At 42.1% G+C, this 17,756-nt stretch overlaps 2 long non-coding RNA genes across 4 annotated transcripts in view; one reads left to right on the plus strand and one right to left on the minus strand.

The window, feature by feature from the left end:
* Positions 1 to 17,756, minus strand: part of LOC129649257 (uncharacterized) — a 196,570-nt gene that overhangs the window by 118,533 nt on the left and 60,281 nt on the right. The window lies entirely within an intron of this gene.
* LOC129649258 (uncharacterized) lies at positions 9,979 to 13,747 on the plus strand. Its single transcript, XR_008713045.1, has 3 exons — positions 9,979 to 10,592; positions 11,080 to 11,162; positions 11,655 to 13,747. It is a non-coding gene; the product is annotated as an uncharacterized LOC129649258 (long non-coding RNA).

The following is a 17,756-nucleotide window of genomic DNA, read 5'->3' on the forward strand; positions in this document are numbered from 1 at the left end:
TCTGAGCTGATCATGGCACGCCTGCCCCCTGCTCTCCCAGGGCTCTTGCTGGTGGGATGGCAGTGCAAGCAAGTTCTGACCAGTGACATCGGAGCAATGATTGGTTTTCCCGATCAGTGAGTAAGACCCAAGCATGGCTCTTGCATTTTCTCTTGCTTTCAGCCTTGCACATAGACATGGGGCCTAAAGACGCATTGGCCACCTTGTAACCCTGGGCAGCAGTCAGGAGAGATCGACCGAAACAGTCAGAGCAATGCCGGTCCTGGTGTCAGGGAGCAACTGAAACCCAGGCCAGCAGCCAGGGACTTTTCAATGCATCATAAACAAAAGGTCATTAGTTTCAGCCACCATACCTACTTTTTGTATTCCTCAAGGCTAAATATACTATTATAAGTGATACAACACAATAGTCTTTTTTTTTTGTTAAATTAATCCAGCAGATCCAACAAATGTATTCCCCAAACTTTAATCCAAATTTCTTTGGACGATTGCCAAAAATTACATCCTCCCTCAAAGTGTACTGAGAATGGTTAAAAAAAAAAAAAAAAAGGCGTATATTTTCAGCCCTGAAGACAATTTTACAAGACAACTTTGACAGATGTTTTAAGTGATGATAAGTTTATGACAATGAGTGACAGCATTAAGTGAAACAAGCCTCACTTTGTTATAACACTTGGTCAAAAGAGAGTGATTTATTTTAGTCCATCTCAGAGCTAAGGCAAACCAAATGCTGATTAAACCCATAGTAGGATGATCTATGAGTATAATCATTAATTAGCTCCTTAGTTTCAGTTCAGTTGTCAAAAAAATATTTAATTAGCTTAAAACCATATGTGAGGGTTGCTGGGCTGAATTTGGACTCTGATTTATTTTCACTCTATTTCAGTAAACGTTGAGATCATTTCTAGATGAATTTCCAATGTACAACCCGTGTTTTAAATTGCAGCAGAAAATTTCAAAATTTTACTAGATGAATCTAGTATAATGTTTTCTTTAATCTGTCCTACAGTATCGTCATAACCTGGTGATCCTTTATTTTTCTTAATGCATAAATTGAATTGTTTAGTCATAGATGGTTTGGAAAATATAAAATGAAAAAAATCAAGCATATATCTCTTCACATTACCATCAGAGGTACCTCTAAGAAAGTGTTTATCAAGTAATAAAACAAAATAGAAAATGTAGAGTTCTAAAATCAAAAAATATCCTAAATAAATTCCAGAAAAGGTAGAGTCGTGTGTAAACCTTAAAGCAACCAGAAAAAAAGAGCATTCATCTGATCTCAAACTGGGGAAGACTGGGCAGAAAATTAAAAGAAGAAACTTTGAAATATAGTAATAAATATGACAACATTATAAAAATATTTAAACTTCTGTGTATCACAAGTTACAAAAAATAAACTAGGAAAATAATTTTAACAAATGTAATAATAGATGGAAAAATGTACTCTAATCAACAGAAAGAACTGGGCAAGGTCATGAATATGACTCTTAGCTGAGAAAAAAGTACAGGTTACCAATAAGCAATTATTTAGCAAATGCCAGACTTGAGGACAGAGCAGTGAATACAGAGCTCTACCACCTGTAGCTGATAAACAACAATTAAGGTATAAGAAATATATTTAAATTATACAGGTAACTTTTGGAAGAACTAAGAAAAATAATATAATCAGCTACAATGGAGTGTTAGAGGAAATAAAAGGAAAATAGGAAGAAGGGAAAATATATCAATTATCACTACAAATACCGTCATCATAAACAGGAGTCAAAAGCTTTTGACTAAAGAAATAATGAATTAAACATATAAAGTTAAGTTCTAAAAACAAAAATGTGAATCTGAATTTTCAGAAGGAACACATACAAACATGTGCAAAAATTTTTAGAACGCAAGATAGTATTCTGAAAGAAGTACTCTCTCCCAAGGAGTTTTTCTCTCTCTCTCTGTTACAGACACTCATCACTATTCCTCTCCCATTTTACACCTCTTTGACTATCAGTCAACTAGAATACATCAGGTATAACATAACAGGCTCCTGTCTTTTCAATTTATAATCATAAAGTCCACTGTTAGGCACCAATTAGCAATCAATCTGAGCTTTCAGAACGTGCCTGAGTCAACATTTCAGTTAAAGCAAGATACGTGGCTGCCTAGCCTTTACATTAGGTCTATGGAAAAATCCTGTGAAAAGTCTTCTTTACATCCCCAAACATTGTTCACTTGCAAAAATTTAATGTTGAGAGCTGTGGTCCTCTTTCTATAAAACTGAAAAGGAAAGTAACAAATGTAAATGAATCAGGTAAATACAAATGTTCTTCAAACTCTGCTCCGATCACATTGGCTACATGGGTATGTATGAAGGTGCATATGTGTGTCTGCTTCTTCATAATGTAAGTACAACACAGCCTCACACAATATCTATTCTGCAGTTCAAATACAATAGAGATTTGGAAGCATGATCCAGATCTGTATCAAGAGTTTCTGAAGGAATATTTTTACTCCAATTATCCAACTACACAGGAAAGAGAAGAAATTAAAAAAAGAAATACTGAGGAAAGAGCAAATTCAGTTATATTCTCTACTGTATACAAGAATCAGACTTAGAAGAAAATGATTAAGAATGGCTGAAAATAAAAGATGGGCAAATGCTATCAAGCAACATACACAAAATAATTTTCAAATGAACACCCAAAAAAGATGTCCTTTACATTATAGGGGATTGGAATGCAAAAGTAGGAAGTCAAGAAACACCTGGAGTAACAGGCAAATTTGGCCTTGGAATACGGAATAAAGCATGGCAAAGACTAACAGAGTTTTGCCAAGAAAATGCACTGGTCATAACAAACACCCTCTTCCAACAACACCAGAGAAGACTCTATACATGGATATCACCAGATGGTCAACACCAAAATCAGATTGATTATATTCTTTGCAGCCAAAGATGGAGAAACTCTATACAGTCAGCAAAAACAAGACCAGGAGCAGACTGTGGCTCCGACCATGAACTCCTTATTGCCAAATTCAGACTTAAATTGAAGAAAGTAGGGAAAACCACTAGACCATTCAGGTATGACCTAAATCAAATCCCTTATGATTATACAGTGGAAGTGAGAAATAGATTTAAGGGCCTAGATCTGATAGATAGAGTGCCTGATGAACTACGGACTGAGATTCGTGACATTGTACAGGAGACAGGGATCAAGACCATCCCCATGGAAAAGAAATGCAAAAAAGCAAAATGGCTGTCTGGGGAGGCCTTACAAATAGCTGTGAAAAGAAGAGAAGCAAAAAGCAAAGGAGAAAAGGAAAGATATAAGCATCTGAATGCAGAGTTCCAAAGAATAGCAAGAAGAGATAAGAAAGCCTTCTTCAGCAATCAATGCAAAGAAAAAGAGGAAAACAACAGAATGGGAAAGACTAGAGATCTCTTCAAGAAAATTAGAGATACCAAGGGAACATTTCATGCAAAGATGGGCTCAATAAAGGACAGAAATGGTATGGCCTAACAGAAGCAGAAGATAATAAGAAGAGATGGCAAGAATACACAGAAGAACTGTACAAAAAAGATCTTCACAACCAAGATAATCACGATGCTGTAATCACTGACCTAGAGCCAGACATCCTGGAATGTGAAGTCAAGTGGGCCTTAGAAAGCATCACTACGAACAAAGCTAGTGGAGGTGATGGAATTCCAGTTGAGCTCTTTCAAATCCTGAAAGATGATGCTGTGAAAGTGCTGCACTCAATATGCCAGGAAATTTGGAAAACTCAGCAGTGGCCACAGGACTGGAAAAGGTCAGTTTTCATTCCAATCCCAAAGAAAGGCAATGCCAAAGAATGCTCAAACTACCGCACAATTGCACTCATCTCACACACTAGTAAAGTAATGCTCAAAATTCTCCAAGCCAGGCTTCAGCAGTATGTGAACCATGAACTTCCTGATGTTCAAACTGGATTTAGAAAAGGCAGAGGAACCAGAGATCAAATAGGCAACATCTGCTGGATCATGGAAAAAGCAAGAGAGTTCCAGAAAAACATCTATTTCTGCTTGATTGACTATGCCAAAGTCTATGACTGTGTGGATCATAATAAACTGTGGAAAATTCTGAAAGAGATGGGAATACCAGACCACCTGACCTGCCTCTTGAGAAATTTGTATGCAGGTCAGGAAGCAACAGTTAGAACTGGACATGGAACAACAGACTGGTTCCAAATAGGAAAAGGAGTACGTCAAGGCTGTATATTGTCACCGTGCTTATTTAACTTATATGCAGAGTACATCATGAGAAACGCTGGGCTGGAAGAAACACAAGATGGAATCAAGATTGCCAGGAGAAATATCAATAACCTCAGATATGCAGATGATACCACCCTTATGGCAGAAAGTGAAGAGGAGCTAAAAAGCCTCTTGATGAAAGTGAAAGTGGAGAGTGAAAAAGTTGGCTTAAAGCTCAACATTCAGAAAACGAAGATCATGGCATCCGGTCCCATCACTTCATGGGAAATAGATGGGGAAACAGTGGAAACAGTGTCAGACTTTATTTTGGGGGAGCTCCAAAATCACTGCAGATGGTGACTGCAGCCATGAAATTAAAAGACACTTACTCCTTGGAAGGAAAGTTACGACCAACCTAGACAGCATATTCAAAAGCAGAGACATTACTTTGCCCACAAAGGTTCGTCTAGTTAAGGCTATGTTTTTTCCTGTGGTCATGTATGGATGTGAGAGTTGGACTGTGAAGAAGGCTGAGCGCCGAAGAATTGATGCTTTTGAACTGTGGTGTTGGAGAAGACTCTTGAGAGTCCCTTGGACTGCAAGGAGATCCAACCAGTCCATTCTGAAGGAGATCAGCCCTGGGATTTCTTTGGAAGGAATGATGCAAAAGCTGAAACTCCAATACTTTGGCCACCTCATGCGAAGAGTTGACTCATTGGAAAAGACTCTGATGCTGGGAGGGATTGGGGTCAGGAGAAGAAGGGGACGACAGAGGATGAGATGGCTGGATGGCATCACTGACTCGATGGACGTGAGTCTGGGTGAACTCCGGGAGTTGGTGATGGACAGGGAGGCCTGGCGTGCTGTGATTCATGGGGTCACAAAGAGTCGGACATGACTGAGTGACTGAACTGAACTGAAGCTTGAATTTTGGACAAAAAGTATTAAACAAGATAAGTAAGGCCACATTTATACAAAATATACCCAATAAGCTCTTCCAGTAATTAATAACTATGCATCAAATAAGAGAGCATCAAAATCATAAAGCAGAACTACCAGGAGTAAAAGGAAAACTACGTTAGTAAAAGGAAATTTTACTTTAGCTCTGTCAGTTCAGGAAATATTAGGTGAAACAAAAATTACTGAGGCTGTGGGTAACATAACAATACGGATAAAAAGCTAAGACATAAAAAGAATACATTTGAATCAGTTCTAATGAGGTGGATGAAACTGGAGCCTATAATACAGAGTGAAGTAAGCCAGAAAGAAAAACACCAATACAGTATACTAACGCATATATATGGAATTCAGAAAGATGGTAACAATAACCCTGTGTACGAGACAGCAAAAGAGACACTGATGTATAGAACAGTCTTATGGACTCTGTGAGAGAGGGAGAGGGTGAGAAGATTTGGGAGAATGGCATTGAAACATGTAAAATATCATGTATGAAATGAGTTGCCAGTCCAGGTTCGATGCACGATACTGGATGCTTGGGGCTGGTGCACTGGGACAACCCAGAGGGATGGAAGGGGGAGGGAGGAGGGAGGAGGGTTCAGGATGGGGAACACATGTATACCTGTGGTGGATTCATTTTGATATTTGGCAAAACTAATACAGTTATGTAAAGTTTAAAAATAAAATAAAAAAAAAAGCTAAGACAGACCTAATTTACATATATCCAATTTCATTATCTACAAACAACTAGATAATGTGTAAGTTCTCATAAACACTGACCATAGAATAGCCCACATTGAAATGAAATCTGAGAAATCAAGCCCCTTATATAAAATGGCTGTGGTGTTTTCATAGATCCCATGTACATTTCTCTGTATATGTTAAGTCATCTCTAGATTACTTACAAACCCAATATTATGTAAATACAATGCAAATAATTGTAGCATGGGGCAAGTTCAAATGTTGCTTTGGGGAATTATTTTTTCTGGATATTTTAAAAATATCTTAAATTCCCGTATAGTATGGTCATGGGGCCCTTGTGAGGATATCAGTACCCTTACAAAGAGAGACACCAGAGCTTGTCTCTCCATCCTGCCAACAAGAGGTCATGTGAATTCACTGTGAGGGGACAGCTGCCTACAAGCCAAGAGGAGAGGGCTCCGAATGAAAACCACCTTCCTAGCATCTTGACCTTGGACTTCCCAGCCTCTAGTGGGTGAGAAGTACACTTCTGTAGTTCAGGTCACCCAATGTATGGTCCTGTGTTACGGCAGTCTCTGAGCTGACAAATACAAGCATTTTCACCAATTCAGCCACCTAACTGTCTCAGGGGCCGGGACACCTTAAAACATAGTTAATCTGGAGATGAATGGTGGTGATGGTTGCACAATAATGTGAACGAACTTAAAGCCATGGACCTGTAACCTTAACAATGGTTAAAATGGTAAATGTTATATCTTTTTGTTTTTTAAACCACACACCAAAAAAGCTAACTCATTTTCTCATTTTAAGCTCAATTACTCCACTCCATTCCCTTTCCCACTTGCCATGTCTACAGCCTCCATGGAATAGGATACTATAGGAAAGATATTCATCACATAGTTATTTACTGTTTAAAAATAGAACCATGAAAAAGAAATGTGTAGGCACAAGGGTTGCAGGGTAAGTGAACCGTCACACTGTAAGTTAATAACCCCCAGGAATCCTGAGAAGCTATTTTAAAACATGGTATAGGAGCCCTGGAAGAATCTGTGATGAAGATCAAAAAATACAAGACTCTTGGAAAACAAAGCCCCGCTTGCTAGCCATCAAAGGCAAAGAAATTAGAACAGCAGGCCTCAGAAACATAAGGAGCAGGGGAACAGGATGCTTCCAAATGGAGAAGTTTCAGTAGAAATGAGAAGAGTGGGCAGGTCATAAAATAAGAGCCTTAAGAACTGCCTCTTGGAGTCTCACAGCACCATCACGGTATTTACTCGTCAGGGTCCTCTTGAAATTAACTAATAGTCTTTCAGGAGATGCCTTGATCTTGCAGGTAAATTACTGTACCCATTCATATTTTTAATATGTATGTTTTCCTGCACTTTATGGCATTTATATGGTTCCCCTGGGATAGGATGTCAGTGGATCCTAGCTCTTGGTGGAAATTTCCAACCAGAAGCGAATCCTTCTCCATTTCATTACTTTGGCAAGGTAGACTGGAGAGGTATGGAATTCAGAGAGAGAAGCTGGAGGTCTGTGCATGGCCTCTGGTCCCTGGAAGGCTGTGACTAGTGTGTCATTGGTACTGGGGGAAATCAGAGTGCAAGTAAGTATTGACAGTGTTCTATCTAGCAGGGCACCCAGCTTCACTGAACCTCAGCCACCCCAGTTGTGAAAGGTGGATAATACGGGATATGCTGGGAAGGAGGAGGGAGAGGTCAACAGGAAGCAGCTTTGTGAAAATGTACTTTGCAAAATACAGAAAGAAAAGTTTTGCAGTGCAAATCTTTTAACTTAGCACCAATTAAAATGGATGCCAAAGGCCACTAAGTCCATAATACCAGAAGACTGAGAAAAGTTGAGCTGTTGGCAAGAGGCTTAGAGAACAATGCACCAAGCCATTTCATCCTGGTATGTAGATGACGGGATGGCTAGAAGATATTTGCAAGATGTTTACCTCGAACTTATGAAGAATTTAAACATTAAGCCAGTTTCTTTGAAGGTTCTTTTCTTGCCGCATTTATAGCTATTCTGTGTCTTGTCATCGTAAAATTCAGTAGTTTGTTTACAAAAAGCCGTCCTGTGAAACTCTACATTAACTGCAATGGTTACTTGTTACATTTCTATTATCCCATAATATTTATTTACCTGTTTGAGATAGAAAAGTACACTGAAGTTACGATTCATCCATCCAGTATAGTTTTTAAAAAGTGGTCAGATTCTACTGGCAGGGAGAAATCTATAAATCTTGTAAGAATTGAAATCGTATTTCAATTATGATGGAAGGATTTTTAAACAATGCAGAGTCTCATTATTTTCATCAGGAAAATACATGTTAATATTATTTATCTTAAAGTCAGGAAGTCATCTATAATACTTTGATAAGTCCATGTAGTGTACCTTCCATCAGCATGAAACTTTACTGGTTATGGGGCAAAAAAAGAAAACTTCTATAAGCTAAGTTATGACCTGATACTTAAGGGAGGTGAGGGGCAAAAGTACAAAGTTGAAAAGAAATTAACAAAGTGTGAGCAAAGAATGGAGGAGATGAGTAAAGAGAAACACCTAAGCTGGTCTGGCATCCCACTGATGTCAGATCCTTGTGGTTGGAGATGGACAAGATAATCTTCCTGCTGTGTTGATTAGAAACTTGCTACCAGTTCTAACCACATCAGAGACCAAATTCAAGAAGTTCCTTAATAAGCAGCATAAATGGCAAAGCAAGCCATCTGGAGCTGGTGAGAGGCAGTCGGTGGTGCCCCCACCAGCCCCTGGCAGGACAGGCTTCCTTGCAAGAGGATGGAAGGGTGTCTGTGGGTCCTATGGACAGCTGAGCCAGGGGGAAAAGAGGAGGGGTGTGGCTGGTGGGCTCCAGCACAGACTTCGGGGTTGGTTGGCTTCTTCTACCTTCTTCATGCAAGGTTGGTGGACTATTGCACTGTTTCTTGTTGACTGTATAGCTTCAATATCACTGATTTCATCAACCTTTAAAATTACCTCTAACTGTTCACATTAATTAGACAAACCAAGAATTGATTCTGGTTATATTACAGGCTAATTAACCAGAACTACTGGGTTAAATAACTTGCTCTTACCCATCACAAGAGTCACGCTAAAGTATTTCAGTAGGACAGTACTAGTAATAGGAGTTAGCTGTTTTAGATCCAGCGGAGGGGTGAGGGGCCACAATAAGGGCTGGAAAGCTAACATTTATTAAACACTACCCATGTGCTAAGCACTACACTACAGATTGGCTTTCTTACTTAATTACAGAAACAACCCTGTAACGTGTACAGGATTATCCCCATTTTACAAGTGAGAAAACTGAGGCTCAGAGAGATTAAGTCATTTAATTAACTAGTCTTAGAGCCACAGTTCAAATCCAGGCTTGCTTAACACCAGAAAACACACTGTTAAACTGAATCATTTGAATTCAGACCCCAGACCAAACTGTCCACAGAAGAAACACATTTTTTCCACCTGAAGTAGACAAATGGGCAGAAATCTGCTCCAGTTATCTCAGGTTTGAAAGATTGAGACTCAGGCTTTCACAATTAAAAGTTCCCTCATTTTACAGCAAACCAAAGTAAGGGAAAGGAAATGATGCAGAAGAAATTGATGAAGCTTCTTGACCAGCCAGGTAAGCAGGTTTATGGAGCCCACTGTATCTGGTAACAGGATGCTCGCTACACTGTAGCAGTGTGGGGACACTGCTCTTCTCCCCTGCCCACAGAGGATGGAGATGAAGCCTGGTTCTTTGTTACATGTCCCATAAGACAAATACCAGGAGCCAAGCAAACCAATAAATGCCGAATAAATGACTGCGTTTATTTAATTAAGCGCTAAGTAGCATTTAGTGCAGGGAGATGGGGAAGGAGTTTACTGTCTACGCAGCAGCGTATTAAGTGCCCTGACAGATGCCAGTGCCCGGCGCATGGAAGGACACAGGAAAAGCACTTAAGGGATTCTGAGGGTGGAGCTGGCAGCTGGGGAGAGATGGCTCCAGGTGAGGGTGACCCACGTGGAGCAAAGTCCACCTGTGAAAGAAACAGATGCTAGGACTTGGGAGGAGATAGTGGGCAAAGCCTGGGTGCTGACATGCTTACTTAGGTGCACATTTAAGGGACCTGAACTCATCTTGTAAGCTATGGGGGGCAGGGGAGCTGGGGAGTGGTCCATGACAGACTTCATGCTAACAACCTTATCCCTTCTGTAAGTCTGATTTTCTTGGAAGGAAGAAGTCCTGCTCTATAATTTGAGGGGATTCAGTGCTAACAATTAACACCTTACTGAGGAATTCTCTTGAGGGTCCCAGAAGAATTGAGGGCATCAGAAAAGGGGAGTTTTTGAACCATCTGCTGTGTTGATGGCTCAGCAGTTAAAAAAAATAAAATCCACCTGTCAATGCAGGAGACATGGGTTCGATCCCTGGGTTGGGAAGATCCACTGGAGAAGAAAATGGCAACCCACTCCAGTAATCTTGCGTGGGAAATCCCATGGACAGAGGAGGCTGGCGGGCTGCAGTTCACTAGGTCACAAAGAGTCTACAGGACTTAGCAACTGAACGACAATAACAGAGCTGCGTTGAAGCCTGAAGCAAAGGCTGGCAAAAATCTGCAGGGGTATTTATTTAAGAGAATCTCTCCTACAGAAAGCAAGAGCCTTTCAAGGTCTGATGCTCATGTCAGGAAAGCCAGCCCGTGTTGCATTTGAGTGCAATGTAAGTGTCTCTATGCCCAAATTATAAATCACAGAAGTTGGGAGCCGTTTTCCTCCCACTCACCCATCACTGCCACAGCACCCTAACCCCATGCCACGAGCCCCAAGCCCACCGTTTGGGACATCCAGCTGCCCAACAGGAGTTACAAGTCACCAGTCAGTATATCTAGCTGCATTCAAAGCTAAGGTTTCTTCTTTGTTTTTAATCCTCTGCTAACTGCCCGCAGGAACAGATGTTGTTATTCTCAGCCTGGCATGTTACTGGAGTGACTTAACCACCTCTCCCGCTGCCAGCTCGTTGTGTTTAGGGTTGGAAGGCACTGCGTTGTTTCCTTTTCTCCTTTTGAGTAAAACAATGTGCCAGAAGCCGTATGGAAATCAGAGGCTGCAAGCCTTTCCAGGCAGCCTTTGTGGGCGCAGAGAAGTCTCTCCTGAGAGCAGGGCTTCCTCTCCTGGGTGTAGCCTGACCCGCCGTGTCTAAATGACAGTGACGCGGGCTCACAACAGCTGGAAGAGACAGTTTCCTGCTCCGCGCCAGCCTGAGGACCAGATCCCAGCCTCTGGATGTCAGGTATCGCTTTCAACTGGCTTCCCTGCTCAGGTGGAGCACCAGGAAGCTCTCTCCCTGGGTCTCTCTCCATACAATCTCTGCCATTTCCCTCGAATCACACAGCCCTCTTCATCCACCTTCTGTACTCCCACTTTTCACAAACACACGGGCAGTGTGTTTTTCTAACCACAGGAGACAACAACCATGCTGGCTCAGTGACAACTGGCCACTAAAAACTCAGCCAACTTTAGGGAACGGGGAGCACTGTAGTGAACTGATGAGTTTTCCATCTCAGGTGGGCCCACCGTGGCTTTGTGGAACTGGTGTGCAGACATGGTTTTACTGTTTTTAGAGAGACACTAACAATCCACGTTTTCAGGAAAACCATACTGGTTTCCCCCTGTTGTTAAATGTTTAAGGAAAGGTCCAGATGAGGTGGTTAGGGGGTAGATTTGGCCTTCTGGCTCCCCCATTGTTTCAGTCACAATCTAGGTACCCATTACCATTTTGCAGATGAGAAAACGGAGGTCTAGAGAAGTGAGTCGACCACCTGGGGCAGAGTCTTGGTTCCCCTTCAAGAGATATGCATAACAGTACCTCTGAGCTCTTCTGCAGAATGAAGCCCCAACTAATGGAAGATGTGAACGGCCAGATGAAGCGCTCTTCATTCCAGAGAGAGGTTTGATAACTTTGAGAACCGCAGTTCATCAGGAGATGGCGTGAGGCCAGATCAAAGGCTGCAGGCCCTGCATCCACCCTGATCCTCATCATAACTGCGCCCTTGAACCACTGCTAGAAATCAATCACAAATCCCCCCAGGTGAGGACACACAGCCTTGAGGGGGATGAGCCCACTGTGTCCCCTTTGCCTGGCAAAGCAATACAGCTATTCTCCCCTACTCTACCTAAAACTCTGTCTCCAAGATTCACTTCAGCACCGGTGCACAGAGACCAAGTTTTTGGCATCAAATTCCCAGATGGAAAAATGTGACATACACATAAAATTAAGGAGCCTAGTGGGCTACAGTCCATGGGGTCGCAAAGAGTCAGACATGACTGAAGTGACTTCACATTTATACAGCCTGGGTCTTTATCCACAATTCTGATCACCAATTCAACTGTCTACATCAAGCAGTTCTTCAACACCAGCTGGGTGTGTTAATTCAACTCAATGCTGACTCGATCTCCTTGGATGGAGATAACTCAGATTCTACAGATGCAAGATTCAGTCCCACAAAACTGCCCCCATGCCCACTTCAGATGCCAACTGCACGTCCAGGCTGTCACCTGTGCTTCTGAGCACCTCTACTCTCTGGAGCGTTGTTTGAACTGCACCTTTGGGCTGAAAATTCTCGAGTTTCAAAATTGCCTAGTGAACAACCAGGAAATCTCCCTCAAGGCTGCTTGCATGACAACTGATGGATAAAATTGGAGAAAGTCAGAATGTATGCTAAACATGAAGATTCAAGTTCCAAAATGCCATATTCCTCAGCTGCTCGAAGACAGAGGCGAGCAGAGAGGCGAATGTCATTCTGTTATGCAACTTTGGCTGAAGCAGCCATTTCATAAACTGTCAACCTTCAGAAGATAAGAGAGTTACGAGCAACAGAGGAGGCTGGGGAATTCCCCGGGAAATCATTTGCTAGCTCTCTCTCCCTGAGAAGTAAAGTTAGGCAGTGCTCAAGAGGCACAGGAGCAGTTCACACCCGACCATGGCTTGTGGTATTTGCTGAGAACAGAATATGGCTGGGAGCATCCTCGGCTGGCACAGGGTCCCTGGGGAGGTCTCTGGGTGGGCGGGCACTGGGGCTTGGGGACACTGGCAGAACTGTTGTGCCTGATGGTGCCCGCAACATCTTCACAAAAGCATTATCAGATTTCCCCCATACCGTTCAGCACAGGGTGGCAAACTTTATCTTTACAGGAGGCAGATAGTAAATGTTTTAGGCTTCATGGGCCAAAGGATCACACACGCTTCCTATCTCAGGCACTGGGCTCTGCAGCTGGAGGTTAAGGTGGCCTCGGTTGAGTCTTCAATGAGTTGGCCCTCAGGCTGCGGTCTGCAGACCCCTGGGCTACCGGCAGGAATATTTTCAAGGTTCTTGGCTTGGCCAGTGAAGACTCCCCTGGCCAGTGAAGACTCCCCACCCTCAGCCCTAGTCTGCGTTCACAGTCTTAAAGACTGTCACTCCTTTCAGAAGGCTGCATGGCCCCTGTTATGCTTGGTGCCAAGCAGTGGGGATGCCCAGAGAACACATCAAAGTCACCAACCTTAGAGTTGCTGTTGCTTGCTGGATCAGAAATTAAGAGCTACCGAACAATTTAGTGATCCCATGCCTGGCATATATCCAGAAGAGACAAAAGCAAACTCAAAAGATACATGTACCCCAGTGTTCATAACAACATTGTTTACAACAGTCAAAACCTAAATGTTTGAGAAGTGGATAAAGAAGATGTGGTGTATATATACACAATGGAATATTTCTCAGCCATTAGAAAGAATGAAATAACGGTATTTGAAGCAACATACATGAACCTAGAGATAATAAGTGAAGTCAGGCAGAAGGAGAAAGACAAATATCATATGATATCACTTGTATGTGGAATCTAAAAAAGAGATACAAATAAACTTATTTGTTTGATAAATCACTTTAGTTATGTCCAACTCTTTGCCACCACATGGACTGTAGCCTGCCAGGCTCCTCTGTCCATGGGATTCTCCAGGCAAGAACACTGTAATGGGTTGCCATGCCCTCCTCCAGGGGATCTTCCTGACTGAGGGAATGAACATGCGTCTTTTACGTCTCCTGCATTAGCAAGTGGGTTCTTTACTGCCTGCTGCTGCTGCTGCTAAGTCGCTTCAGTTGTGTCCAACTCTGTACGACCCCATAGACGGCAGCCCACCAGGCTCCCCCGTCCCTGGGATTCTCCAGGCAAGAACACCGGAGTGGGTTGCCATTTCCTTCTCCATTTTTACTGCCTGGGAAGCCCTAAACTTAATTTACAAAAGACAAAAAGACTCACAGAAAATGAATTTACCATTTCCAAAAGGAAAAGTTCAGTTCAGTTCAGTCATGCAGTCATGTTCGATTCTTTGCAACCCCATGGACTGCAGCTCGCCAGGCCTCCCTGACCATCACCAACTCCCAGAGTTTACTCAAACTCATGTCCACTGAGTGGGTGATGCTACCCAACCATCTCATCCTCTGTCATCCCCTTCTCCTCCTTCCTTCAATCTTTCTCAGCATCAGGGTCTTTTCCAATGAGTCAGTTCTTCACGTCAGGTGGCCAAAGTATTGGAGTTTCAGCTTCAGCATCAGTCCTTCCAATGAATATTCAGGACTAATTTCTTTTAGGATGGACTGGTTGGATCTCCTTGCAGTCCAAGGGACTCTCAAGAGTCTTCTCCAACACCACACTTCAAAAGCATCAATTATATGGGGCTCAGCTTTCTTTATAGTCCAACTCTAACATCCATACATGACTACTGGAAAAACCACAGCTTTGACTAGACAGACTTATGTTGGCAAAATAATGTCTGCTTTTTTTTTTATTTTATTTTATTTTATTTTTAAACTTTACATAACTGTATTAGTTTTGCCAAATATCAAAATGAATCCGCCACAGGTATACATGTGTTCCCCATCCTGAACCCTCCTCCCTCCTCCCTCCCCATTCCATCCCTCTGGGTCGTCCCAGTGCACCATCCCCAAGCATCCAGTATCATGCATTGAACCTGGACTGGCAACTCGTTTCATACATGATATTTTACATGTTTCAATGCCATTCTCCCAAATCTTCCCACCCTCTCCCTCTCTCACAGAGTCTGCTTTTTAATATGCTGTCTAGGTTGGTCATAACTTTCCTTCCAAGGAGTAAGCGTCTTTTAATTTCATGGCTGCAGTCACTATCTGCAGTGATTTTGAAGCCCAAGAAAATAAAGGCTCTCACTGTTTCCACTGTTTCCCCATCTATTTCCCATGAAGTGATGAGACCAGATGCCATGATCTTAGTTTTCTGAATGTTGAGCTTTAAGCCAACTTTTTCACTCTCCTCTTTCACTTTCATCAAGAGGCTCTTTAGTTCTTCTTTGCTTTCTGCCATAAGAGTGGTGTCATCTGCATTTCTCAGGTTATTGATATTTCTCCCAGCAATCTTGATTCCAGCTTGTGCTTCATCCAGCCTGATATTTTGCATAATGTACTCTGCGTATAAGTTAAATAAGCAGGGTGACAATATACAGCCTTGACATACTCATTTTCCTATTTGGAATCAGTCTGTTGTTCCATGTCCAGTTCTAACTGTTGCTTTCTGACCTGCATATAGGTTTCTCAAGAGGCAGGTCAGATGGTCTAGTACTCCCATCTATTTAAGAATCTTCCACAGTTTGTTGTGATGCACACAGTCAAAGGCTTTGGCATAGTCAATAAAACAGAAGCAGGTGTTTTTCTGGAACACTCTTGCTTTTTCAATGATCCAGCGGATGTTAGCAATTTGATCTCTGATTCCTCTGCCTTTTTGAAATCCAGCTTGAACATCTGGAAGCTCACAGTTCACGTACTTTTGATTTTGAGTATGACTTTACTAGTGCGTGAGATGAGTGCAATTGTGCAGTACTTTGAGCATTCTTTGGTATTGCCTTTCTTTGGGATTGGAATGAAAACTGACTTTTTCTAGTCCTGTGGCCACTGCTGAGTTTTCCAAATTTGCTGGCATGTTGAGTGCAACACTTTCACAGCATCATCGTTCAGGATTTGAAATAGCTCAACTGGAATTTCATCACCTCCACTAGCTTTGTTCATTGTGATGCTTCCTAAGGCCCACTTGACTTCACATTCCAGGATGTCTGGATCTAGGTAAGTGATTACAGCATTGCGGTTATCTGGGTCATGAAGATCTTTTTTGTATAGTTCTGTGTATTCTTGCCACCTGCTCTTAATATCTTCTGCTTCTGTTAGGTCCATACAATTTCTGTCCTTTATTGTGCCCATGTTTTTTTTTTTTTTGTGCCCATCTTTGCATAAAATATTCCCTTGGTATCTCTAATTTTCTTGAAGGAAAAGAGAGAGGGATAAATTAGGAGTTTGGGATTAATAGATACACACTAGTATATATAAAGGGCTTCCCTGATGGCTCAGATGGTCAAGAATCTGCCTGCGGTGCAGACCTGGGTTTGATCCTTGGATTGGGAAGATCTCTTGGAGAAAGGAATGACTACCCACTGCAGTAGTCTTGCCTGGAGACTCATATAGACAGAGGTACCTGACGGGCTATAGTCCATGGGGTCACAAAGAATCAGACACGACTAAGTGACTAACACACACACTATATATATATAACAGGTAAACAATGACCTACTGTATAGCACAGAGAAGTACATTCAGTACCTTGTAATAACCTTAATGGAAAAGAATCTGAAAAAGAGCACACATATAATTGAATCACTTTGCTATACACCTGAAACTAACACCACATTGTAAATCAATTATATTTCAATTTAAAAAGATTAGGCAAGTCATGTATGATACCCTAATGGTGATACACGTGATTATGCATTTGTCCAAATGCATAATTTGTCTACTCCGCTCTGTTTCACTGTGAACTTAACACTTCTCTAAAAATAAAGTCTATTATAAATTAATTAAACTAACTGTTGGGCTTCCCAGGTGGCTCAGTGAGTAAAGAGTCTGCCTGCCAATGCAGGAGACACAGGAGATGCAGATTTGATCCCTGGGTTGGGGATATCCCCTGGAGGAGGAAATGACACCCCACTCCAGTATTCTTGCCTGGAAAATTCCATGGACAGAGGAGCCTGCTGGGCTACAGTCTATGGGGTCACAAAGAGTCAGACACAACTGAGCACACACACACCGCACTCATTAGTTCATCTCACCGATAATGAATGCTTTGAAGATATACACTACAAATGAGCCTACCTGCCAAGAAAGCACTTCTCTTCTCCTATTTATTCCACTCCTACCCCCTTCTTCAAATCTCAGCAAAAGCCCCATTTCCTACCCAAGATCATCCTCATTTCTTTCCAAGTTCAGTTCAGGCACCTGTGGTTGATGCTGAGAGCAGCTCCCTGGCCTCACGAGGTTTCCTGTCTAGTCCTGAAGGACCCTCCTCCTGACTAACTCAAGTCAGTACTGACTGTACATGCTATTCACTGCTCATGTGATACCAACATATATTTGATGCCAAGCTCCTCTCTTCCCAAATAAACTGTAAGGGACAGGTTATAACACATGGTGCCTGTTGCTCAGTGCCCAAAAGAGAAAAGAAAATCCCAGGGAATAGCAAGCAGCAGCTTCTAATATTCCAAAGAACCATCTCAGATCCATGTTTAAAAAATTAAGTAAAGAGATGACAAACCTGGGTGTCAGAAAAACAGATGGAGGGTGAGCGAAGTTTTTAAGTGGATAAAGGGAGACAGATACCCAGACCAGGGGCGTGCAGACTTTTCCTGTAAAGGGTCAGATAGTAAATAGTTGAGACTGTGCAGACCATGCACGGGTCTCTGTCACACAGCCTTTTCTTCTTCTTCTTCTTTAAACAGCCCTTTAAAAATGTGAAAACCATTCTTAGGCCAGCAAGAGCTGGCCGTGGAGGCGAG

This window comes from Bubalus kerabau, chromosome 4 (assembly GCF_029407905.1).
Source record: "Bubalus kerabau isolate K-KA32 ecotype Philippines breed swamp buffalo chromosome 4, PCC_UOA_SB_1v2, whole genome shotgun sequence".
Lineage (NCBI taxonomy): Eukaryota > Metazoa > Chordata > Mammalia > Artiodactyla > Bovidae > Bubalus > Bubalus kerabau.